The sequence below is a fragment of the Microtus ochrogaster genome, unplaced genomic scaffold, assembly GCF_000317375.1.
Source record: "Microtus ochrogaster isolate Prairie Vole_2 unplaced genomic scaffold, MicOch1.0 UNK2, whole genome shotgun sequence".
NCBI classification, from domain to species: Eukaryota; Metazoa; Chordata; class Mammalia; order Rodentia; family Cricetidae; genus Microtus; species Microtus ochrogaster.
Genome location: NW_004949100.1, coordinates 14,626,184 through 14,653,105, shown reverse-complemented (window position 1 = coordinate 14,653,105; position 26,922 = coordinate 14,626,184).

Sequence of the window (26,922 nt, the reverse complement as noted above, 5' to 3'; positions counted from 1 at the left end):
GGTGTGGTGCAGAGCTGAGGCATGGTTTCAGCTACTTTCCTCCAGACCCTGAGTGGACACACGAACATCCAGATCCCAAACTGGGTAGTGGGCATTAACCCCAAATGTCTGAAACCACATTGGCATGCCATTTTGTAGGCAAAGACTGCTCATTCGTTCCTGGCTTCCCAGATCTGAAGTAATCACACAGACTATATTAATTAAAACACTGCTTGGCCAATCACTTAGGCACATGGCTAACTAGCTCTTAAATTAACCTATTTCTATTAATCTGTGAATTGCAATATAGTTGTGGCCTACGGGTAAGTTTCTGTCTGGCATCTGGTGTCTGTCTCCTGTATCAGCTACATGACTTCTCTTTGACTCTGCCTTCTTTCTTCCAGCATTCAGTTCAGTTTTCCCACCTAGCTTCTTTATTCATTAACCAACAAAAGCAAGACACATACAGAATGACTTCCCACATCAATCATTTTGTGGAATTTATTTATTTTAATAATTTTCCTTTTATAAAAACATTCTTTGAAAATTAAAATTTTATTTTATTGTTTTGTCTTCTAAATATAAAGTTTGTGTATTATGTTTTATATTAAAATTAATGGTGCTCATATCTTAAAACTTATCAAATCTCAAAAAAATCATTCTCCCCAATATACTTTATATCCTTTATGTTATGCAGCTTTTAGATAAAACCAATTTCAATGTATCATAACAGTGGATGCTTACCTGTGCCTTAATCAACTAGCAGAACTATGCTGCTTAACCAACTGCTCATATATTCTACTGCTTCAAGTGACAATAGCATTGGTACATGTCTGCGTCTGTTGAGAATGCTGTGGACTTGCTGAGTGGATCTACTTATTCTGACTGTCTTTCTCTTTTCTTATTTTTAAAACGATCTTATTTTACATACCAATCCCAGTTCCCTCTCCCTCCAATTCTCCCACACAAACCCCCAGCTTCTCCCAAACCCACTCCACCCACTCTTCAAAGAGTTGACTCCCATTGGGAGTCAACAAAGTCTGTCACATCACTTGAGGCAGGACCAAGGCCTTCCCTGCTGTATCTAAGCTGAGCAAGGTATTCCTTCTATGGAATGGACTCTAAAGAGCCAATTTATGCACTAGAGATAAATACTGGTTCCACTGCTAGTAGCCCCACAAACTACCCAAGCTAAAGAGCTCTCATCCACTTTCAGAGGGCCTAGTTCAGTCTTATGCAGGTTGCTCAGCTGACAGTCCGGATTCAGTGAACTTCTGCTTGTTAGGGCCAGTTGTTTCTGTGGGTTTCCTCATCATTGTCTTGGCCCCTTTGCTCAAAACATTACTCCTTCCTCTCTAATACTGGTCCAGTTCAGCCCAGTGCTTAGTTGTGGATCTCTGAATCTGCTTCCCCTGGGAATGGGAAGTAGATAAGATCTCCTTAGTATGTTGGCAGTGTAGAGGGGAGGGGCAAGTAGGCAAGTATGGTTGGGAAGTGGGGAGGAGAGAAGGGGAGCAAGGAGGAGAATATGAGAGATCAGGAAGGTCAATTGCGTGAAGGACAGAGAGGGAAAGCAAGGAAAGAGATACCATGAAAGAGGGATCCAATTATGAGGTTAGCAAGAAACCAGGCACTAGGGAAATTCCCAGGAAGCAACAGTGAAGAGGGCACCTTATCTCACGTTCCCCTGACTGTGACTCTTACCTGACACTTAGTTCTGAGTTCTCTAGGCTTGGCTCCAGTGGGGGTGGGGTGCAACTTCCTCTAAGTATCTGTAATTCTCCTGTGGTCAACAAACTAGTCTCCTAAGACTGTCTTCCTGACAGGGAGAGGTGAGCAAGTCAGTTTCTGTTTCTGCCTTTGTTGGCCTGTTATTCTATTTATTTCTCCTTCCTGTCTCCTGTCTACTGCTTTTTTTTTCTTTCTTCTCTCATTGTGTTGCTCTCTCTCTCTCTCTCTCTCTCTCTCTCTCTCTCTGTGTGTGTGTGTGTGTGTGTGTGTGTGATCTTGTATGTTTGTGTGTGACTATGAATGTCTGAGTAGCTTACGATCAGCCCCATGTTCTTCTGAATTCTGTATATTCACTACTACTGAGTACGATTACAGGACTTTTCTTCTCCTTCCCTTTCTTCCATGGCTTTGGTGTCTATCCTAATCCTACTCCTTTTCTTAGCAGACTGCCAATATTTTAGCTTTTACTCAACGGACAAATTCGAGTACATATTTTAGGCTTTTGACTCAGCATTTAAGTACATTAATAAAGCAAAACAAGAAAATCACTATCTTAAGAGTTATTGATGGGATGGTTGCATTTATTGTATTAGTTTTTTTTAAAGTAGCTTAGGCTGGGTTTTTCCTATTATTTCAAAAATAATAAATACTTAAATGAATGGCTCTCTATGCTGGGAAGTCAAACAAGGTTCTGAAAGGACATAAAACTCTTACGCTTGAGCTGTCAACAAGCTGTGGTTTATGTTGCTGTGTTGACCTTTGCCTATTTTAGTGATATATTTGCTGTCATTGTTTTTGTTTTATTTTTGATTGATACTAACTATAGACAACATATATGATGCCAAATTGCTCTTTTTGAAATTGATTTCATTTATCAAAAACCTACTTGATGTGACACAGCCTTCTTTACTCTTTCCCTAACTCAATTTCTACAATATAAGTATACAGTGCACTGTGTAGGTCAAGCATTTCAGTAGGTCTCATTGAGTGTATGTTGGTGGGGACATTCATATGTTTTCTTTTAAATCTTTTGTTGAACATTTAATGCAACTTATTGAAACTGTTTTCACTCCGCTTTCCTTAACTCATCCCAGATACATCCACCCTTTTCTTCTACTATAAGTTTGTGTGTTCATTTCTCTTTAAGCCATGGAGACCAATTTGTGCTGACCACATAGTCTTGAGCATGTGGCCAGTCACTGGGCCACGATCAACTTATCTGGAATCACATCCTTAAAAACAATGAATTGTCTATCTCTGATCACTTATCAATTGCACATAGCTCCTTAACTGGAGATGTGGCTTCATGACCCATTACTACATCTTTGCTGAGATTTTTGTCTTTCTTAAGCTTGTACAGGCCTTGTGCATGTTGTACAGCAAGTAATTTATGCAATAAGCTGTCTCCCTCACTCCCTAATGTAATTTCTTCTGCTCCTATTCCCTTCTATAGTAACCTTGCCTGCTTGTGTCTCTTTCCACGACCATTTGTTCTCTCTCATTCGCCTAGATGCTTTGAGCTATGGAAGATTTGTCTACAAAACTCCCAAGAGCAAAAAAAAAAAAATTCTCTTCTTCAGATGAAACACAATTATTTATTCCTGTTCAAAGGGATCTTGTGAACTCTGACATCTGAAACATGTTTGAAATCTATGTGCACTCTGCTACAGTAGCTAAAACAATAGAAATAAACCAATGGTAGGAAGACCAGAAAACTCACAAAGCTTTTGTTTTGTGCTGTACTTTTCAGTGGAATAAGCCCATTGTCTTCTCTTTATACCTCTTGTGGGAGCTTAGTCTTTGGTTATCATGATGAATGCTCTATGCACTCTTCTGTCACATGGTGACACACTAGGACAAACATTACTTATTCTATTTAACAGATGTATTTGAAGAGTGGCCATGTTATGTAAAATTCCCACTGTCTTGGAGCTTGTAATTGAGAAACTCAAGTCTTTATCTAACGACATTTAAGTTCACCAAATCTACTCCATCTTGAAATAACATAAAATACAGAAAGCCAGTGGTGATGGGAGAAAGTGCTTCCCAGGCCCTTCAAGGGTTTTTCTTTTTCTAAAAATCATGGTTGCTTTTCTTCAGTGGAAATACATGCAGGTATTTCAACTTTATAATCTTGGGTTGAGTAATTGTCTTAGGCCCTATTCTAAGTGAAGTATCATGGGATGTACAAATTTCTCAAGAGTTAGGAGTGCTTGCGGCTTTTAAAGATAACTAAATTTTAATTACCAGTGCCTATATCAGGCAGCTCACATTTACCTATAAACTCAAGTCAAGATACCCCCTTCTTGGCCCCGTGGTTCCTGCACACACACTCACACATACATACTCAAGATTAAAACAAATCACAAAGATTCATCAATTCTTCCTTCTCTTTCAAGTTGCCTACCAGTGAATTCAACAATTAGAATTTCAGTTTGTACTGGAAATATCCTCTATATTTCATATTTACATTTTCTTGTATAATTCACATTTCTTTTCCCTGTTGCTGTAACTTTCAATGACCCCAAAAAGAGGGGAAATAGAAAACAAAAAAGCCATACTTAAGATATTTTAAAACTATATTTGCATCCATACCTAAAACAACATTTTAATTGACAGGTTCATCTGTGACACTGTGCTATAAAACTCAGTGATATACTTGGTACTTTTGTTATAACTTGAATTCTAGTTTTCAATCATCATAGTCTGGAAAAATATCTCTGATGAAGGTTAAAGTATTGCAGTCATAGAGGTCATCATGTATAATCTCCATAATTTGATAATTTAAAATGAATCATGGTCATTATAGCACTTTTATATCCAGGATTCCATAGTTATAATTCTGCATATAACATAGATCTGTTTCTTTAAATGTCAATTCAAAATAGATAAAGAAAAAAAAACAGGGTCGTGAGTGTTGCATGGTGGTTAGGCTGGACATGCTCAGTTATGCAAATAGGAAAAACTTCTATAGGGAATTGATCGCTGCAAATAATCAATGATGAATATGAACATTCATTTGGATAGAAACTTTAGCTCTGCATTTCTAATAAACGATACATCCTTTAAATATAGCTTAGACATTAAAAATAGATTGTTACTCTTACCGTTAAGATTTCCATACTTTCTCATACTTGATTACAATGACCTTTTCTTTCCTGCCACCTACAGTCATAAGGTTTTGAGTACTGAGAAATAATATTTCTTTCAATGTTGTTTGTGTGAACAAGAGTAATAAGGTCTGCAAGTTGTACCAATTTCCTTTTTAGAGCAAAGTAGAGAAATATTTATTGATTAATGTCAGTTTTTATTATGATCAAATTACTTACTATATTCTAGCTTTCAAGTTCATTATTCCCAACTCCTAGTTAAAGAAGTTCTTCCTGAGGACAGAGATGAAAGCAAGGAAAAACATATCTTGATTGGGGGATCCATAATAGGGTTAGCATAATCCTGGCTCTAGGGAAATTCCCAGGAATCCACAAGGATGATTCAAGCTAAGACCCTAAGTAATGGAGAAGAGGGGGCCGATCTTGACATGCCCTATAGTCAGACTGATGAATATCTTAAATATCACCATAAAACCTTCATCCAACAAATGATGGAAACAGAAGCAGAAACCCATATCAGAGCACTGGACCGAGCTGCCAAAGTCCGGTTGAAGAGTGGGAGGAATGAGAATATAAGCAAAGAGGTCAAGACCATGATGGGTACACCCACTGAAACAGTCTACCTGAGCTAATGGGAGCTCACTAGCTTCAGGTGGACTGGGAAGGAGCAAGAGGAACAAGAATAGGACCAAACTAGTCCCTCCTAAGGTGGCTGACATTTGCATGGTTGGGGCAGACTGAGGGGCCACTGGCAATGGTAGCAAGATTTATCCCTATAGCATGTATTGGATTTTGGGGATCCTATTCTCTTTTTATGTATACCTTGCTCAGCCTATATATAGTAGGGAGGGCCTTGGACCCTCCACAAAGCAATGTGCCTCACCCTCTCTGAGGACTCAGGGAGGGTGGGGTGTAGTGTGTATGGAGGGAATGGAAGGGAGTGTGAATTTGGATTGGTATTTTTTAAAAATCTAATTAAAAAAGGAAGAAAGAAAAAAGATCTTCCTTAAGCATAGAGATACTGCCAACTTCTGAATTCTACCATGGGTTTAAGTAACATGTTAGAGACTCTTTCTCACCTTCTTGTCTCCCTATATGTCTTTAACTCAACACTTGGTTCTGTCAAATGCATAGCACAAGTGTTATTTGTGTTGCCTCCCCAAGCCCCAGTGCTAGGGATGTGGGCCAATGGTGTGTTTTAAAGGCAGATGCCTCCAAATCAAAGGCAGTTCTAAACATGCATTTCCCTAGGGTCTATGCTTTAGTTAATTGGTACTTCCTCTTTAAGCCTAAAGAGTCTCATAGAAAAATATTAACACAACAGTGTGGCAGAGGTTATCAGACCACTTGGCAGCCCAAAAGACAGTGAATCTGGCAATTAAAAGGGGGTAAAACATAACAAACAAGCATAAGAAACTCCTGATTCAATGTACTCAGCAGTTTGAAACTGGTACCTCTTCCTGAAGGTCACTGATTCACAGGAATTGAGCATCTGTATTAGAAATATGTGGGATGGAGAGACGGCTCAGTGTTTAAGAGCATTGGCTGCTCTTCCAGAGGATCTGGGTTCAACTCCCAGCAACTACATCATAGCTCATAACTGTCTGTAACTTTAGTTTGTGGGGATCTAATATTCTCACACAGACACACCTGCAAGCAAAACACCAATGCCCATAAAAATAGATGAGTAAAATAATATTTTTAATACGAAATATATATTAATTTCTGAGAATGAGCAACTGACAAGAACTCTAGAGGAAATGAACTTACTCCAGCAAGTAGAAATTGTGAGAACTTCGTGAAGGTTTTGGAATGACCTTAATCTCCTCATGCCATTTCTACCTATACTTTCAGGGCTATCACATGTGAACGTGTGTGTGTGTGTGTGTGTGTGTGTGTGTGTGTGGTGTGAAGTTATGAGTATACATGCGAGGTTAATTAAGGAAGAAATTAATTCTAATTTCTGTCTCCAATTGTGCACCACCTTAATTTAGGGGCAACTCTCTTCAATAAATATGAAGCTCATGAATTTGGCTAAACTGTCTGGGCATTGACCTTCTGGGATCTGCCTTTCTCTGTGCCACCTTTCCTGGAGTTATAGATTTATACTGCCACCCCCAGCTTTATATGTGGATGCCAGTAATCTGAACTCATGCCTCATATTTTCACAAGAAGTACTTTACTGACACAACCATTCCTCCAACCTAGGATGTAACATCTTAAAGCATGAGAGAACAGGATGGTTGAGATGGAGGAAGGACAGAAAGGAAGAGCAAGATGATTGAGGGGGCCATTTGGAGACTAGCAAGAAAACTAGTACTAGGCAAATTCCTATGAACCCATAAGGATGACCCCAGTTAGGACTCTAAGCAATAGCAGAGAGGGTATGTGAATTGACCTTCCCCTGTAATCAGATTGATAGCTAGCTTAATTGTCATCATAGAATGTTCATCCAGGAACTGAGGAAAGAAAATGAAGCAGTCCACAGCAAAGCACTTGGTTGTTTCCAAAGTCCAGTGGAAGAGAGGGAGGAGCGGCAATATGAGCAAAGGGGTCAAGACCATGATGGGGATGCCCGCTTAAACAGCTTACTTGAGTTAATGGGAGCTCACTGACTCAAGATTGACAGCAAAAGAACCAGCATAGTACCAAAGTAAGCCCACTGAATGTGGGTGAGAGTTGTATGACTGGGCTAACAGTGGGACCAGGATCTATCCCTACTGCTTAAACTGACATTTTGGAGCCAATTCTCTTTGGAGGGATACCCTGCTCAGTGTAGCTGTAGTGGGGAGGGCCTTGGTCCTCGCTCAAAGTGATGTGCTAGATTTTGTTGAGTCCCCATGGGAATGCTTACACTCTCTGAGGAGTGAAAGGAGGGTGGTGTGTGTATAGCAGAGGTGGAGGGAGAAATAGGAGGGGAGGGAGTGGGAACTGGGATTGGAGTGTAAAATAAGAAAAGATTGTTTTTTAAAAAAAATTAATCAAAAAATTTAAATTTTTTTTGAAAATAAGTATACATAGTTTTATATACATCCATATCACAGAAATATCTCTCAATTTTGGATCTATATTTCCAACTCAAGGAGGAAGAAACTATAGAATGTACATTCAAGCTTCTATTTCTGGAGGATCTTTTATGGATAGAAGGTTAAAATAAATTTCATGAAATATCGATTTTATTTAAAAAGTAAAAGCTTGAGTTTCAGGAAAAATCTGATTATAATGACATGACAAAATTACAAGGAGATAACACATTTCACATTTTTCATTTCACCTAGTTGGGCTGCTGTGAGCTTATCTCTGCAAAACCATCATCTTATGCATTGAATCAATAATTGTCAAGCATCCATCATGCACTGGCCATTGTTCTTAGTGAGTGGATATATCATGACCCAACGCTTGATGAGAATTAGTATCAGTTTGACGATACTGATTTTCATCTGAATGCTGTTGTGGTTGCTCAAAAGATATGATTTGACTAAAGTCAAAATATTGAAGGTTTTGTCATCTAGATGTCTTAGAAAAATATAAAATATTACATGTTTAAAATAGTATATGAGCTATTCTGATGATTAAGAAGTATATAACATAAAAATAATTCCATTGTAAATCTTCAGAAAACAATATTATTTAATTTTATGTGCATTAGATTGATTAAAGTATTTATAAATGTCAGGCCAGGGTCTTGTCTTAGTCAATTCATACCTTGAAATCATGAATTCCATCCCCAGAACATATAACATATGCTTTAAAAGGTCAGTCATGATGGTGCATGCTATCTAGTTCAGGAAGCAAAGACAGGTAGACTTTTGTAGAAGAGCACAGGTTGCAGCCTCACCTGATTGTGAGTTCCAGAGCAGTCAGAGACACTATCACAAAAAAAAAAAAAAAAAAACCTGACTAGCACTTGGTTGCATGGTTTCCTTCCAGCCTCTATATGCATGCATGTACAAGTTGATGCAGACCCCCCCACCACATGTATGCCTGGACATTCATGAACATATACATAGCAAAGAAATATTCCTAAAGTCAATTAACTTTCACATATATTAAAGAGATCTACTTGAACATCAAATTTTGTGAGTAAATACATGAAAAATAGCAGTATTATCAGTGTCTGGGACACTCAGGTTCTTCTTCTTAACCACACTTGTCACTCTTGGAGAGGCTGATGCGGGACCTTTAAGAATCAGAGGTCACCTTGCCTGTGTAGAAAGACCACCTTTAAAAAAAGTAAAACAGCACGTGTAGCCCTATATGTTCTTTATATTTTAATGCCCATATACTGTTACTGACAGTTACTAAGAGGTTTATATAAGATAACACTCAAGTTATTTGTATATGAAAGAAAATTGTTAATCATAATATTTATGACACAATTGTTTAAATTTTTCTAATAAAAACATAAGGCATGCATTTTCCCTGCTATTTCAGGTATAATCATAGAAATCTGAAATAGAAAAAAAAAGTGATGGCTATTTTTATCTGCACGGTCAAATTTGTTGTCTGATGCTATGAACACAATTTAGGGGAGAAGTCTGACATTAGTCATGGACTTTTCTCAAGGGTATGTAATTACAAATCGTACCACCTTTGAAGGTGAAGTATTGTTGATTGACAAAATTATAACACAATGAAGGTAACTTACCAAGTCCAGAAAATTTTCCCTCGAGATCTGAAGGCAGCTACTGGGTGAGAATTTCAGGACGATGACAAATGGGGAAGGAAGCAAGCATGGTGTGACAATGAACCGAAGGGACCAGCATGACTGTGTGGGGCAAAATAATGACAGATTGAATTGAATAGTTAGTACAGTTCAGAAATTATGAATCACTTTTCTTACTAGCAGTTATGACTGGCAAGGAATTGTGAGGCACATTTTTAATTCTAGCACTCAGATGGAGGCAGGAAGATCTCTGTGAGTTTCAGTCTGGCTAGAGCTACATAGTCTCAAAGAAAAAATTAATGAAAATTAGGAATAAAGGAGTAAGTGGCCATAAAAGACAGTAATCAATGGAATTTTAGTCTTTAAAAGTAGCATTTTCTCAATGGGTGGGTGCACCCCTCGTGGTCCCGACTTCTTTGCTCATGTTCTCCCTCCTTCTGCTCCTCATTGGGACCTTGAGAGCTCAGTTCAGTGCTCCAGTGTGTCTCTATCGCCATCCATCACCAGATGAAGGTTCTATGATGATATGCAAGATATTCGTCAGTATTGCTATAGGATAGGGTCATTTCAGGTTCCCTATCCTCAGCTGCCCAAGGAACTAACTGGGGACCTCGGCTTGGGCTCCTGGGAGCCACTCTAGGTTCAAGGCTCTTGCCAACCCTAAGGTGGCTCCCTTAACTAAGAATTGTGCTTCCGTGCTCCCCTATCCAACCTTCCTTTATCCCAGCTGATCTATTGGGAGCTCACCAAGGCCAGCTGGACTGTGACGGAAAAAGCATGGGATATAACTGGTCTCTCTGAACATGGCGAACAATGAGGACTGATGAGAAGCTAAGGACAATGGCATGGGGTTTTGATCCTACGTAATGTGCTGGCTTTGTGGGAGCCTAGCCAGTTTGGATGTTCACCTTCCTAAATATGGACGGAGGGGGGAGGACCTAGGACTTACCACAGGGCAGGGAACCCTGACTGCCCATTGGACTGGAGAGGGAGGGGGAGAGGAGTGGGGGGAGGGGGAGAAGGGTGGGAGGAGGGTGGGAATGGTGGGAGGAGGGGGAAAAAGAAATAAATAAAAATCTAAAAAAAAATAAAAAAATAAAAGTAGCATTTTGAGTATTTTGGAGAGATGTTCAGATTGCAGAGGCGGGAAAACTTAGAGAGGATAGTAAGGTACATGTGCACAGTCCAGCCCTAAACTGAAGACGTAACGGTTGCAGCTAAAATAGCAGAGGGTTGAGTAACATCATGGACAATTTGAGAGATTTATGGGAGAAACAAATCGGTTAGTTTTATCTATGGCAAGAAATGGAAACGGAGGCATGAAACTATTAATGTTGTCTATCTTGTGGAACACAATACAAAATGGTGTTATTATGCAGGAGAGTTCTGAAGTGGTGGCAGCAGCCTTCTTGCATGAGCTTACCAGAATTTCTGGACCTTCAATGGTTTAGACATCAGAGAGAATAATATATGTAGATATTTACAAAACCTTGGGACTTCAACCCAAGGGCAATTACATTAGCAACAATATTACATCTTATCCCAGCTAAGATCACAGAATGAGATGAACACACTGCTGGGTTTTTCAGTGTTCCTCCATTCATCTCCTTTCCACGTCAAGAACAAGCTGATCTATTGCTCAGATATTCAGTTTCCTAGTAGATGAAGGAACCCTTAAAATAATTCAAAACACTAACTTTTGTGAAAGAATCAGCTTTTGCTCTTTAGCCTAAAACAATCTGCAAGGGTGCCACTGACTTTTACCTCATTAATATAAATGCAGATCACTCACCTATGGTTCGGATTAGGGAAAAGAAATGAATATTTGAAAATCCCCTCAATGTTCAGTGTAAGACAAAACTCCAACAAAACATTTTGAGTTTTGGAAATTTACTAAGCAAGACTAAAGAGCAGTGTGTAAGAAAGGAAGGTTTCACTCTGAAATAGAACAGTTGATAACAAAAGAGGAAATTTAGCAAGGTTTTTTTTTCAATGTAGTTCCCCATGGAGCTCAAAGTGCTGCTTAATGTCTCCCACAGAGTCAACAAAGCCGCCTTTGTTGTGTGTGGCAAGTTTCTATATTCACTGCATCCATAGTCCTCCCCAGGATGCTCATTTATAAACCTTCAGCAGGTGGCACTTTTGTAGCCCTCAGTGAAATTCACATAGTGGGTGATTCAGTTGGGTTCAAATAAAAGACCATTCCCTTCTGCAGTTATTTCCTTAATCATTATAAGGGAACGCAAAGGAAAATGACAGCCTGTTTCTTCTTTTTAACAGGTATTCTCTTTTTCATTGCTTTTATTAAGCTATGAATATCAGTATTTTCTTATATGTGCACTGCATGTTTGTCTCGTGTTTCCATGGGCCCAAAAGTGTCATGAGATGCCCTGAAACTGTAGTTACAGATCATTTTGTGAACCGTTATATAGGTGCTAAACATGGGTCTTCTGGAACAGTAGCAAATGCTCTTAAACCACTGAAACCCCACTAACACCACAATTTATTTCGAAGAATCCAGGAAAGAGATAAATCTGAGAATAAATTTGAGAGTAATGTTTGGGAGTAGGTGTTAAATTAATGACAATAATGACAACATAGACAACTACCTGTATCCGACTGTGTTTTGTTGCTAAGACAACATACTCGAGAAAGGAAATTTATATATAGTTCATGGTTTTAGTGGCTTTAGTTTCCATTTGTCTGGTACATAGGACAAACTAGACTGTTCAACTAATGACAACAAAGAAAGAGGGAGACATAAATAGGTATCAAAAGTATACCCATTGTCACTCTTGTTCTGTTCAGACTACTCCTTTTACCAGCCTCTTCAGCTGTGAACTCACCATGATCCAATTACCCCCTCACAGTGATCTTTTCTGTGAGAGAAAATTCATATCCCAGCTATAATACCCAGCTGTCATGTGGGAGATATTGCAGAGCTACACAAATATTCAATGAAAATATAAACAGAATCAATTTTCCAATTCTGATTACCAATCAACCACAGTACAAGTGGCATACTGTAAGAAATGTACTGCTCCACAAGTTGTATGGTTAAAGGCACCACTGCCAGTTCTACCATATTGCAAAACTTTGATGACATTTCAAGAATATTAGTAGCTAGAGAGAGCCACCATATCTTGAGGTGTATGCCCAAACTTCTGCTTTAGTGAAGACAAGACTTCAGATCAGCTCCAGGAGTTCCCTTGAGTTCAGTTGGTTGTCTGTAAAATGATAGGCAAAATGAAGCCTACCATCTGAGACCATTCTCAGGTTTAGCTGAATCAGTGAGTTACTGTGCTGAGTAGTCCTGTGTAAGAAGCACAAGGAAAGGAAGTGTAAAGTTCCCATGAACCATAATAAATAGTGAAAACTTAGATGCTAATGAATTTAATAGACTTTGATTTGCTGTGGGACAATGATCTTGTACCCTGTAAATGTTTGCCTGTTGTATTGTATTGGTTTAATAAAACACTGATTGGCCAGTAGCCTGGCAGGAAGTACAGGCAGGGTGACTAGGGAGGAAGTAGAGGTAGGGCAATGAGAATAGAAGACTTCTGGGAAGAGAAAAGAGTCTGTCTATAGTCATCACAGAGGAACCAGACAAGAGGAAGCAAGATGAGAACACCTCACTGACGAAATTTACAAAGCCACAGAGCTAACACAGACAAAAATTATGGGCTACTTTAAGATGTACGAGGTAATAAGAAGCCAGAGCTAATAGGCCAATGAACTTATAATTAATGTAGACCTCTGTATGTTACTTTGGGATGAAACAGCTGCAGGACTGGGCAGGACAAAAATCTCAGGCAACAAAATGGCACAAACATGGACAACTGAATCCACATAAAACCTGAAAGAGCTCGGGAAGTAATTCTAGACACAAAGGAACAAAGTTAAGTGTGGTTTTGTGGTAGCAGCATTTTCTCAGGTGGGCTGTGTTTGCTAGAAACAAGTGTGTCTCATTTAAGAGAGGCTTCCTGACTCAGCTTTAGCTGCAAAAATCTTGCAGCTCTTTTAAGAGGCCTTGCCACCAAACACTTATGTTTATGAATGGCTGACAGCACACATCTTGGTGGTGGCAGGGACCTTGAAACTCCATAACGTTGTGCCAATAAACATGGCTCTGGTGGGTACCTCTGCCATGAGACTAGACTCAGAAGCTAAGGAATGGGGTGGATCCACCTGTCAAAACTACAGCTTTAATCCGAGCCATATTGCTTAACAAATTAAAAACCCATATGGTCAGAAAAAGAGAGATACAGAAAGATAGTTTCAGATAAAAAAGCCTCTAAATAGTTTACAGTGTATTTATAATATATGTAGGCTTAAGAGAGAAAAGAAAGAAGATAAGTCTTTAAAATAAAAGAAAAAAAGAAAGTAGTTGGGTGTGATAGCACATACCTTTAATCCCAACCCTTAGTGAGGTGAGTGGGGGAAACAGGAGACTAAGCAGGAAGCTCACAGCCCAACTACCTGATGCAGAGAAATCCACTTCAGTAAGGTGGAAGGTAAGTACTTACTCTGGAAAGTTGTTCTCTGACCCCCTCATGTGTCATGGCATATGCTTGCCTATACTCACACACATATACACATACACTGAAAATAAAACTAAAACGTTAAGATACAGATGATCCTTTGTTTTTCATCTGAAGACTGTGAAAGTTAAAGAAAAACATGAGCGTTTCTTGTACCAGTCCATACAAATTTAGTTGAATGGTATGTTCTTTTTTTTCTAGAGTAAGTGATCTATTATAATCTCACATAATCTCTCTTTAGAGTGAGAAAAAGCTATTTGGCTTACTGACTTTACTGTGCTTTTTGTGTACATATTTGTGTGTGTCAGGAAGTATGCAGAACAATACGGGGTAGAGACAAAACATTCAGAATCTAAACAAAGGGAAAATTCACTTCAAAGTAAAAACGTATCTTAAAAATATTAGGAAAATCAAATTCCCATAAACTGTTACAAACTTTTCAGTTTAGAATTATTCTTGTATATGATAAATATCTTCTATCATAAATATGAGTTTTCCCAAAATTAAATGAAAATTAAATGTCACTTTCCACTATTAAATTTATCTAGATACTTGTAAAAAAAAAGCTCAACTATTTGAAAACAGAGTATCTAGATATTGCCATAATCACAGTTATTAGAGAAGTTGTCTTAAACAAATATATCTGTGACAATAACTACATTTTAGCTAGAATATAAGCATACTTATCACTATAATGGAAAGAAAGGTTCTTGCCAATATAACCAACATGTAATTGTGTGAGTGAAATCTAGCATGTGTCAAAATGTAATAATTTATGTACGGAACTCATGATATTAAATACTGCACTTTTGGATTATAATCCAGAGCAAGCAAAGTGATAGCAGATATTCAGTGCTGCTGGGATGCTTATATATTGGAGTATTTATTTGGCCTTTGGATTCCTAATTGTGTGTGCAAGACATGAAAAAAAACTGACGGGAGTTTAGGGAAAAGCAATGAAAATGATTAAGGGGCTGTTCGCATTGATTTATGAAGATGTGTTAAATGAATTCAGTATGAATAACTCTCCTAAGTGAACAGCAGGGAAAAGCATAATAAATGTCTGCAAATATCTGTTGGGCGTGAGCACTGAAGAGAGAGATGGATGAGGGAAGAGAAGAAGATGATAAGGAATAATGACATGGAATTGGAAGAGTTCATAAGAAAAAAAAAAACTGTAGTCACTGGATGCTCCTGAAAAAAAAAAAGCCATCAATGAAGTGGATAGATAGGAACAGGAACTTTTCCAGGGAAGAGAGCACTTACCTAGCCCTCAGTTCAATTCCTAGAAATCAAAAATCAACAAACAAAATAAAAATGTGGTCAGACTATCCAGATTCTAGACTATGGAAAACAAGTGTCAAAAAGGGTACAAACTGATTAAAAGACAGTACGTTCAACTCTAATAACTCACATAAAACCTGGGTGTCATAGTTTCCTTGCAATATCGATGTTGTAAAGACAGGGACAGGAGGATCACTGGGGCTTGCTAGTTAGTGACTCTCATTAACCTGTGAAGTATAAATTCATCAAGAAATATTTGAAATTGACTTCCAGGCTTCACATGCAAAGGAATGCAACACACACACACACACACACACACACACACACACACACACACACACCACTAGATAATAAACCAGTAGATTTCATGGAGACTGTGATTCTAGCCTAATAAAGTGCGAATAATCAAGCAAAATATGAAGCACAATTTTTGCATTTATTTTCTTATTTCCCACTACAAAATCCAGTAGAAATTTAAAATATCTTTGCCTTGATTTTATGCCAACTTTACTATTACCCTTGTGTCTTCCTATATTCCCCTAATGAAATATAGAAAAGAACCTGCAAAGTTAGCAGCTTTTGTGTAAAGAGCAATTGGTTTTATAAGGCTCTTGTCGCCTGCTCCAGGGCATGAGACAAATTAAATGGCTTACTTTCTAAGACCACATCCTCTCTCTTCGATCTTTTCCTGTTTTAGGTCTAAGTCAGGAAATTTGGGCTATCCTTGCTGCATTGTTCTCCTTAGCCCCTATGAAATAATTCTTTTATGCCGAAAAGGGGGTGGGTGGGTGGGTGGATGGGCACAAATAATTAATGAATTCAACTGAGACGCATAGCAATTAAGTTTTAATAATGCCTTAACAATTAGTGTTTTAACCACTATTTCAAGGGAAGCGAAACATTAGATTAGTTATGCTTGTAGGAAGTAATCAGCTAAGAATTACTCATTTTTAACTAATTATATTCATTCCATTTATTTCTATTGGGCCTTTCAACTGAGAAGCCTAGCCTTCCTTCATATTGTAGCTGTGAACAGACGCCATGCAATTAGAAAGCACAACTTTCAAAGTGCAGCTTCGGATTCATTTTCAACAGGAGAAAGTGATCATGCTGAAAGAAGCCACATTAACATCTACCACTTAAAAGAAAGGAAGAATGTTGGCTTATATATCAAGTATGCTGAATTGGAAGATTAATACATTCTAGATGAAGCCATAATAATTTTTGTTCTGATTTAGAAAGATATGTAGCTAAAAAGTTCATTAAATGGTTTATATTAGCCATGTATCAAGTAAATGACCTGGAAATCTGCATGTTGCCTAGTTATTAAATTTGTAATCTTATATATTTACTATTTTTATTTTTAATATAGTTTATTAAATTTTTACATAAAATATATTTTCATCATATTCCTTTCATTTATACCACTCTTCCTAGATTCTCTCTCCCACCATTCTGAACTCCATGCTCACTCTTACTCTATCTCAAAAACAAAACACAAAACAAACAATTGAAAAACCAAATAGACAACAAAACAAAAAGAACACAAAACTTAAAAATGGAGCTATGTTTGGCCAACTACTACTGTACATGGTATTTATTTTCTAGCAAAGTAGAGAGGAGGAGATATTTTCATCAATGGTTTCCTACACAAAGAACTCAAGGCATCTAGAGAATGGCTGGATTGGGGAAAACAACCTCTTTACAGGGATGATCACACCAATTGGCAACTCAGTACTAAATGGTCAGCCCTGAAAATATATTACAAATTAACCTGTAGCCTGAACATGCTTTATTTTGAATATATATGTATATGCATGCACTTATGTATGTAAGAAATATTAATGAAATAGGAGACACTGAATTTCAAAGATCAAGACTATACTATGATTTCAAAATAGTAGAAGTAAATAAAAAAATGTTAGTTCATGGCCTAGGGAATGGCTCTTCCGTAAAGAATGTGCACTGTGCTTGTGCTTTTAAAACACCTAAGTTGGAATCCCAGCACCCATTTTTGGCAGCTTACAACTCTTAGCAACTCCAGTTCCAGGTGACCTGATTCCCACCCTATGGCCTTCACAAGTGCTCACACTCATGTTTGCCTACCCATGTAATGACAAACAAATATTTACATAAATTAAAAATAAGTGTTTTCACAGTTTTTAATGTGGCAGAATATTTTAAAATAAGCTAAAAGAGAAATTGTAGGCTAAGTGTATGCTTTGCTTAAAGAAAAGATAAAAATTGTTTCCAAATTGTTGTGAAATAATGCAAATACTGGAAATTTCTCTAATTGAATCAAGTCTACAGACTTCAAGCATTTCAAGGCAAATGGAATCAGAACATGTTACATGAAATGAAAGCATAAAATGCATAAAATATACCAACTGTCTTTGGGTTACTATTTCTATGATGAAACACCGTAACCTAAAGCAAACTGGGGAGGAAAATGTTTATTTGGTTTATATTTACACATATTTTTTCATTGTTGAAGGAAATTAGAAGGGGAACTCAAACAAGGAAGGAACCTGGAGGCAGGAGCTGATGCAGAAGCCATGGAGGACTCTTGCTTACTGGCTTGCTCGCCCTGTTTCTTTATAAACCTAGGACTACTAGAACACAGATGTCACCACCCACAATGGGCTGGGCCCTCCCACATCAATCACCAATTAAGAGAATGCCCTATAATCTTGCCTACAGATGAGTTTTATGGAGGTATTTACTCACTCAAGGTTCCCATCTCCAAAATGACTGTGCCTTGTGTCAAGTTGACATAAATCTAAGCAGCTTACCCACATGCTATCTTCAAGGATTATTGTAATGTTTACAACTGTTGGTCTGAAATCCACATGACACTAAATGTTACCTTTTAAATTCCGCAAAGAATTCTTTGAAAGCTAGAAAAAAAAATAATGTAATTTAAAACCTTAGAACAGCTTATATGCTTATTCAGAATTTACTTTCTAATTTCCCATCACAGTCCAATTAAAGTGATGACCTTTAGCTTCTGTAAAACATGCGCAATAAATTAGCATATGAATTTAGCAGCAATCTTATTATTAAAATAACTCCTGGACTAAAAGCCTTTCCACCTGCTAATGTCATGAAAGTCTTCTTGGAAATCTAGATATCATTTGGTATGTGCCTATGAGTGGCCTCTGTGGGGTTGTACGCAAGCACATACAGCCATGTGAGCTTTGTAAAAGCAGAGAAAAATCTTGTTTTTTAATAACAAATGCAGTCAGCTACTGAATTCACTCCCTGTTCAAGCATAGTGCCAAAGTTTTCATCATTAGTCCCAAATCAATAGACTGGATTTTATTGCTTATGTTTCTGCTACCCGGGTACTATAGGAAGTAGGGTAAGAAGATCACTGGAAGGTGCTTTCTGCTAGCCAAGCTTTAGGTTGGTTAGATATCCTACCTCAAGGAAATCATATGAGATTGATAGAACAGGGCAGTCAATGTCTTCCTCTCACCTGTTTGCACATACACATGTACACATACTGTTGATGCAGCTCACATGTACACCACATAGGCATATCATCCACACACATATCCAAAATCAGGAATTTATATGTGAATGCCAAAATTACACTTTTAATATTTCCAGTTCCTAATAGTCGCCCTAAAGCAGACAATCAGCTGCTTTAACACTCTGTTTAGAAAATAGTCATAACATAAATGAGGTCTTTATTGCAATGTTGTAGCTAAAATACAGTGATTATTGTGATTATTATAGAACACAATGATTACTAAAATGCTAAAACTCATTGCTTTTTAATCCTGTAACTTCTGCATCTCTATTATCTTTATCCTTTCTGTAATGTCTTTCTTTCCAATGCTTCCCTCAAATCAAAGGCTTTAGTATTCATAAGCACGTGTCTTAAAACATTTGTAGTTTTCAGGAAGATTAGCATGTATCCCACCAGTTTTCAAGGCCTATTAATAATAAATAATCATTTATGTCTTTTTTTTACATTACCTTTGCCAAAGTCCTTTAGAAAGGAACAGCAAAGGACATGAATTACAGGTTATATAAATCATGGCTGATAAACAAGCATAAGTGCTTACCAGCAATTTTGGTATCAATGAAAATATCCTGTATTTAGACATTTCAGCAACTGCATAAGAAAATCACCTTAGTGTCTGAGCTTCCTGCATTACAGGAAGCAGGGTTGTTTTATGGCATTTAATATATGTACTTACAAAATGTTGTCTAATGGTAAATATCATAAAATAACATAATTATTCATTGGGCTTCCAAGAGTTAGTATATTATACTCAGCTTTTTAGGTACAATTCCCACACTAAAAAAGAGGACTATTAGGTCAGAGATACACTGTTACTTTTATCTGACCATTCTAATTTGTACATATATAATTAATGCCACACTATGACCTCATAAATATGTAATAAATATATACTAATTTGTTATATTTATTTAAAGTTTATATATCCATTCTAATTCTATGCACTTAAATGTAAAAAGATTCATAAAGAGAGACCTTATACTCTGAGGGACAACAGGTACATCAACATCAGTTCTGTGTATGTGTATCCATCCACTTGTATGTTGGTGTGCATGTCTGGAGAAGCCAAAGGACAACCTGAGGTGTAGTTCCTTAGATGTTTTAAACCCACTTAGGTTTTAAAAAAGGCTCTGAGGACACCAGAAAATGGAAGGACCTCCCTTGCTCTTGGATTGGGAGGATCAACATAGTAAAAATGGCAATTCTACCAAAAGCAATCTATAGATTCAATGCAATCCCCACCAAAATTCTTCACAGAACTGGAGAAGACTATAATCAACTTTATATGGAAAAACAAAAAACCCACGATAGCCAAAACAATCTCATACAATAAAGGATCGTCTGGAGGCATTACCATCCCTGACTTCAAACTCTATTACAGAGCTACAGTATTGAAAACAGCTTGGTATTGGCATAAAAACAGAAAAGTCGACCAATGGAATAGTATAGAAGACCCTGACTTAAACCCACAAACCTATGAACACCTAATTTTTGATAAAGGAGCTAAAAGTATAAAATGGAAAAAAGAGAGCATCTTCAACAAATTGTGCTGGCAAAACTGGATGTCAATCTGTAGAAGAATGAAAATAGATCCATATCTATCACCATGCACAAAACTCAAGTCCAAATGGATTAAAGACCTTAATATCAGTCCGAACACACTGAACCTGATAGAAGAGAAAGTGGGAAGTACTCTACAACACATGGGCACAGGAGACCACTTCCTACGTATAACTCCAGCAGCACAGACATTAAGGGCCTCGTTGAATAAATGGGACCTCCTAAGACTGAGAAGGTTCTGCAAAGCAAAGGACACTGTCACTAAGAGAGAAAGGCAACCCACTGACTGGGAGAAGATCTTCACCAACCCCGCAACTGACAAAGGTCTGATCTCAAAAATATATAAAGAACTCAAGAAACTAGACCGTAAAAGGCTAATCAACTCAATTATACCCAAATATACCCAAGAGAGGCCCCATCATACAACAAAAGTATATGCTCAACTATGTTCATAGCAGCATTGTTCGTAATAGCCAGGACCTGGAAACAACCTAGATGCCCTTCAATGGAAGAATGGATGAAGAAAGTATGGAATATATACATATTAGAGTACTGCTCAGCAGTAAAAAACAAGGACTTCTTGAAGTTTGCATGCAAATGGATGGAAATAGAAAACACTATCCTGAGTGTGGTAAGCCAGACCCAAAAAGAGGAACATGGGATGTACTCACTCATATTTGGTTTCTAGCCATAAATAAAGGTCATTGAGCCTATAATTAGTGATCCTAGAGAAGCTAAATAAGAAGGAGAACCCAAACAAAAACATATAGACATCCTCCTGAATATTAACCTTCATCAGGCGATGAAAGGAGACAGAGACAGAGACCCACATTGGAGCACTGGACAGAAATCTCAAGGTCCAAATCAGGAGCAGAAGGAGAGAGAGCAGGAGCAAGGAACTCAGGACTGCGAGGGGTGCACCCACACACTGAGACAATAGGGATGTTCTATCGGGAACTCACCAAGGCCAGCTGGCCTGGGTCTGAAAAAGCCTGGGATAAAACCGGACTAGCTCAACATAGTGGACAATGAGGACTACTGAGAACTCAAGAACAATGGCAATGGGTTTTTGATCCTACTGCAAGTACTGGCTTTGTGGGACCCTAGACAGGTTGGATGCTCACCCTACTAGACCTGGATGGAGGTGGGTGGTCCTTGGACTTCCCACAGGGCAGGGAACCCTGATAGCTCTTTGGACTGATGAGGGAGGGGGACTTTATTGGGGGAGGGGGAGGGAAATGGGAGGCGGTGGCGGGGAAGAGACTGAAATCTTTAATAAATAAAAAAAAAGTCTCTGACTTATATTCATGATATAGGCTAGGCCAGCTAGACAGAGACCTCCAGAGCAGTCATGCCCCTGGCTGCTCAGAACTGTGATTACAAGTGTGTCTTTTTATGTTGAGTACTGTTGCTCTCACAAAGGTCTTCACGCTTGTAGAATGTCACGTTGCTGACTGAACCATCTCTGAATCGCAGCATTAGTGTTTTGAGTGAAGAATCTTACACAGTGACTGAGGAAGTGAAAATGTAGCTATCAGAAATAATGTGCTTTGCAGCAAGATTGGAGAGCATTAAATTCCTAACCAGTGTGTTTGGTTTTCCAGTCTCTGTATCAAGTGGTCTTCAGCCTGGAGTCTTGTGGAAAGTACATTTCTACCTTTTCTCTATCAGACTATCCTAAGAAGTGCTGGAAGACAACAGCAAAGGAGCAATATATTCAGATGCTCTTAAGCAGAGCAAGGTGACCAGCTGCCTTTTTCATTTGCCTTTTGTCTGTCTTGGGAATCCCACTTTGTTCTGAGAAGATGCCCCCATTCATTCTAGGGTTTCTGAAAGGGTTAGGTTCAGAGCCCTAAGCTCAGAGAGCAGCAGTAGAAAGACCTTAAGCAAGTGTTAGAATCCTTTCAGGCAGCAGTTCTCTTTGTTAGGCACAGATAAAATCATGTATTGTCTTGTAAATAAAAGCCAAATTGCTGCTAAGGTGTCTCTGTGCAAGGAGTTAGAGCAATGGAGACCATGCTTTGATGCCTGAGTCTAATGGCCCAGCACCACTTACTTCCAGGTGGTTGACCATCTGCCTCCTGCTCCAGGAAAGATCATACAGGGACTGAAAGCAAGGCATGTACAAAGGACACATATTATTGCTTTTGCTAGAGTAATAAGAAAATGGCTGTGCAAAGAAAAAGACCATTTTCTTAGATAAAAGTTTTTTTTTTTTTTTTGTATGCATGTGCTTCTGGCCATGTGGAGCCTTTTTTCACCCTGATTGTGTAACCTTGATCAGTGGCCCTTCATTTTCAAAGAGCTTTCCTCTCTTCTCTGCATGCTATTCACTAAGTGCCATTTTCTTCCTGGATTTCACTCCCCAAATGATGTTTCAACAACACTATGGGTCCATTCTTCTTTATTCCCTTCTGCAGTAATGGCTCTTTGTAGAACCAGGCTGTTGTAGAACTTCAACTCCATGTTCAGGGAGGCTAAAATAGAGTTTTTTAAAAATGCATTTAGCCATGCAAATACAGGACTTTAGCATCCTATAGATGAAAATTTAAAAAAATCAAAAAGAACTGACTCTGTCTACCTGGTGACTTTCCGAAAATACACAGATTGCCTTCTTAAGGAAATTAGAAGCTTTAGACTGGAGCAATACCATATTTGGTAATGCCCTTGCCTTTTCAGCATAAACCCCTGGCTCAACATAAAGACTCTTGAGTGTTGTGATACATGCTTGTAATTACAAGAATGAGTAGGGAGACACTGGTGGGCGAGCCAGACTAGACATATTGTATAACAGAGAAATGATGGACCTTGTTTTAAGAAAACTAGACACCACTGAGGAGTACCTGTAGTTTTTTTCTGGCTTCAACTTCCAAGTATACACCATGGTACATATATCTCCCCCCACACCTATATATATGCAAAGATCCACACATACAACATAGACAAATATGCTTTGGGAAAATATTCTTGTATAATGTAAAGATCTGTCACTTGCATTGGTTTATAAAATGCTAATAGGCCATTATCCAGGCAGGAAATATAGATGGGGTGACCAGTTGAGGAAAATTGTGGAGAAAGGCAGAGATGCAGTCACCAACCAGACACAGAGGAAGCAAGATGAGAATGCCTTACTGAGAAAAGGTACCAAGTAACTAAGCTAAACATAGATAAGAATTATGGGTTAATTAAAGTTGTAAGACATAGCTAATATAAGCCTGAGCTAATAGGCCAACAAGTTTATAATTAAAATAAGCCTCTGTGTGTTTCTTTGGAACTGAATGACTGTGTAACTGAGCAGGAGAGTAACTTGTGTTGACACAAATACACAGAGCAAAAACCTGTTTTAGGAGAGTCAGTTTTATTGCATCAAGGCAACTTGCAAATTTGTAATATAAAGGTATTCTGTGAGGTTTACTGAACTTCACAGAAGTAAAGTATATAATCTGACCACTAAAATATAGAGAAATTATTACAAAAACTTTAAATAAGCATGATAAGGCATAAAATTCAAAACTATCAGTAATTAAAACAGTGTGGAGCATTCAAGATATGGATTTAATATAAACATGATATTGGTACTTGTTTAGAGTAAGTGCTTTGGTGTGTGAGGGTGTGCATGGGTATGTGAGTGTGTGTTGTGTATGTATGTATGTTACAGGAATAAGTAGCTGATAGCTGTCACCTGTCTTCTGTTATGATAGCAAAATTGACTACAAAAACTAAATCAGAAATACCAATAGGAAAACATAGAACCCCTACTCTGTGATATCATGTCCAAGTTGAAACAAGTATTAGGTGTTTCCTCCTCTGGATTCATATTAGGCTAGCCTCTCTGCTCTTCCCAACTAGTTAAATTAGTGTCAGGATCAGAGTTGGGGAAAGTTATAGAGGCATGGTGTCAAAAAGGAGTCCTTCTTTCTGGAGTCAATTTGAAACCTCTCACCAACTGGGAATCAAGAATTTTGGCACACTTAACAACCTCTGCAAAGTTCCTGATTTCAGAAAATGCTCCTTTTGTATGAGGTATTTTTCTATAAGGATATGTAAATAACCATAAACCAGGTTTGTGACCTAGTTATATGTTACCTCCAGTAGAGTCTTACTCTTTTCCCAGACTCTTCATGGGACTCTCACAACAAAGACAATTAACTGCATTTTGCAGTGAAGATTTTCCTACCTTCCTACATGTCTGTAGTCAAGAGTTTTATCTTTTCAATTGTCAGTCTATCAAACATACTTCTGAATCCTGTGATCTCAGCAGACACATTAAGGAAATCTTTGCAGCTAGGCCGAATTCTACCTGGACACTACATTAATATTTATCATATAGACTCTCTCCAGAGGAAGGAAGGAGCTGTCTGCAGAAAATTCTGTCATTAGTCATTTCCTGGATCCTGTATGTGTACAGTGATGTGCATTCACATGCTGTTTTACATTGTATGAAACTAAAAATGAACAATAAATTACAAACCAAAACTGTGGCATCTGAAAAAAAGTAATAAGGTGGAAGCAGCAACAAAGGAATGGTGGCATTATGTACATGCTCAGTTTTGTCCTCTGCTATAGTTCTATAGATCTCTTTTCTATGTCTTTACAACCCTGCTACATCTTTGTAAAGTACACTTCATTTTCAGAGTGACAATGAAACTTGCCATGAAGTTTTCCCCCTCTCTCTCATATTCAAAGAGTTTCTGGGAACAGACACTTAAAATAGAACATTGGCATGCCTTCTTCTCTTGGCAAAACCTAACAAGAACATCTGACATTCTATATCCTCATCATTATGGATACATTCCCTAATGGTGGATCACAATGAGTACCCATAAAGAGTGGCATTATAAGAACTCTAAAGGCTACCTGTTATTGTGTACATCAATGCATAAAGTACCAATGAGCTCATCTGGTACCTACTTGCAAGATATAGGCTTGAAAACTCTCATCCTTAAAGCTAGAGATGGGATTTCATGAAAAAAAAGTGACCAAAGTTCTGTGAACTACCATCTACCAATAATATTGGCAAAGCAGGAGCCATAAATGTGAATGGAATATTTTAGCATGGCTCTTCTTTTCCACTTTGAAACATGAGAATTTACTGAATTCACACACACACACACACACACACACACACACACACACACACAACTCAACTACTACCACTAAGAGACAGTACCCTCACATTGCCTGACAATTTTTAATAGTTTCCTTGAAGACAGCATTACATTGATGATAGTGTCCCTCTAGTCTATCTCAGAGTGTATCCAGTGGATGTTGAAATCACCATGGTTACGTTTCTTATTACTTAAATTATAGATATGAACATACTTAGAAGCTGAAACAACCTTCCCATTATTTCAAAGATACATAAGACACAAGCAGTTGTAGAAAGCAGTGCTAAATGGAAAGTTTTGGAACAGGCCCCTCTATCACTAAGATAATATAAATCAGAACCTACTATCTCAGTGAAAGAGATAAAAACCCAGTCCTCCCTTAAAGACATAAACATAGGGGAGGTGGCTTTCAGCAAACTCTTATGTAAACTACCCTTCTGGTTCATGCACAAAGTAGACTGACTGTGCCAGATGTTGGGAAGTTCTCAAGTTTCTACCCATTTGTAGGTCTGTTCTTGATATGGTTTCTAGGTTTCTAACAAATTAGGACATTCTGTGACCTTAGGATAAATATTTTCTTTACAATTCTTATCCGGGACATTTAGAAACATGATTCATCCTTTCAGAATACAAACTATGCATCATTGAGTTCTGTTCCCAGACTTGTGCTACTTTTCCTGATTTCTGTCCCAATACAGTCTGAAGGGGACAGGCTTGTGTGGCTATTCTATGAAGAGTGAAAACGTCACACACACGCACACACACACACATACACACACACACACACACACACACACACACACACACACACACACCTACAATATAACATCCTGACATCAGGACTTGGGAAAAAGGAAGTAGCAAGGATTCCAAAGACTCAGATTCTGAGACAGGAAATCTACCTATGGTTGAGAAATGTCAGCTATTGGTTTATGCTCTTGAAAGCTTTCTATGACATCAGCTTCAAAGTCAATGAGAAAAGACTTAGTTTTTTCTTCCTGCCACAAAGCAGGATTCCTTTAGGTCTAGAGCTAATAGAGCCTGAACTCAGACACACTAGACCGACCTACTGGTCTTGTGACTCTCTTCTGGAAAGTTTCTATTTTTTTGCTAAGGATCTAAAAACAGACACAGAATGGAACCAAGAACCATGTAATCTGAGCCATATGACTTAACAAGGCCTGTGTATGTGGTTCCTCATCTCTTTATAACGTCAAAGGGATGTCTGCCTGTGTTTCTGGTTATGTACAGCTTAAGCACTTTTTTAAAAAGCCTTCCTGAAATTCCTATAAGGGTCATCAGAATGAGTCTGCTTATTCGTACAAAATACCAAACACAGAACATGTGATGATTTTCTTTTCTTTTTTTTTTTTTTTTTTTCCCCGCCACCGCTTCCCATTTCCCTCCCCCT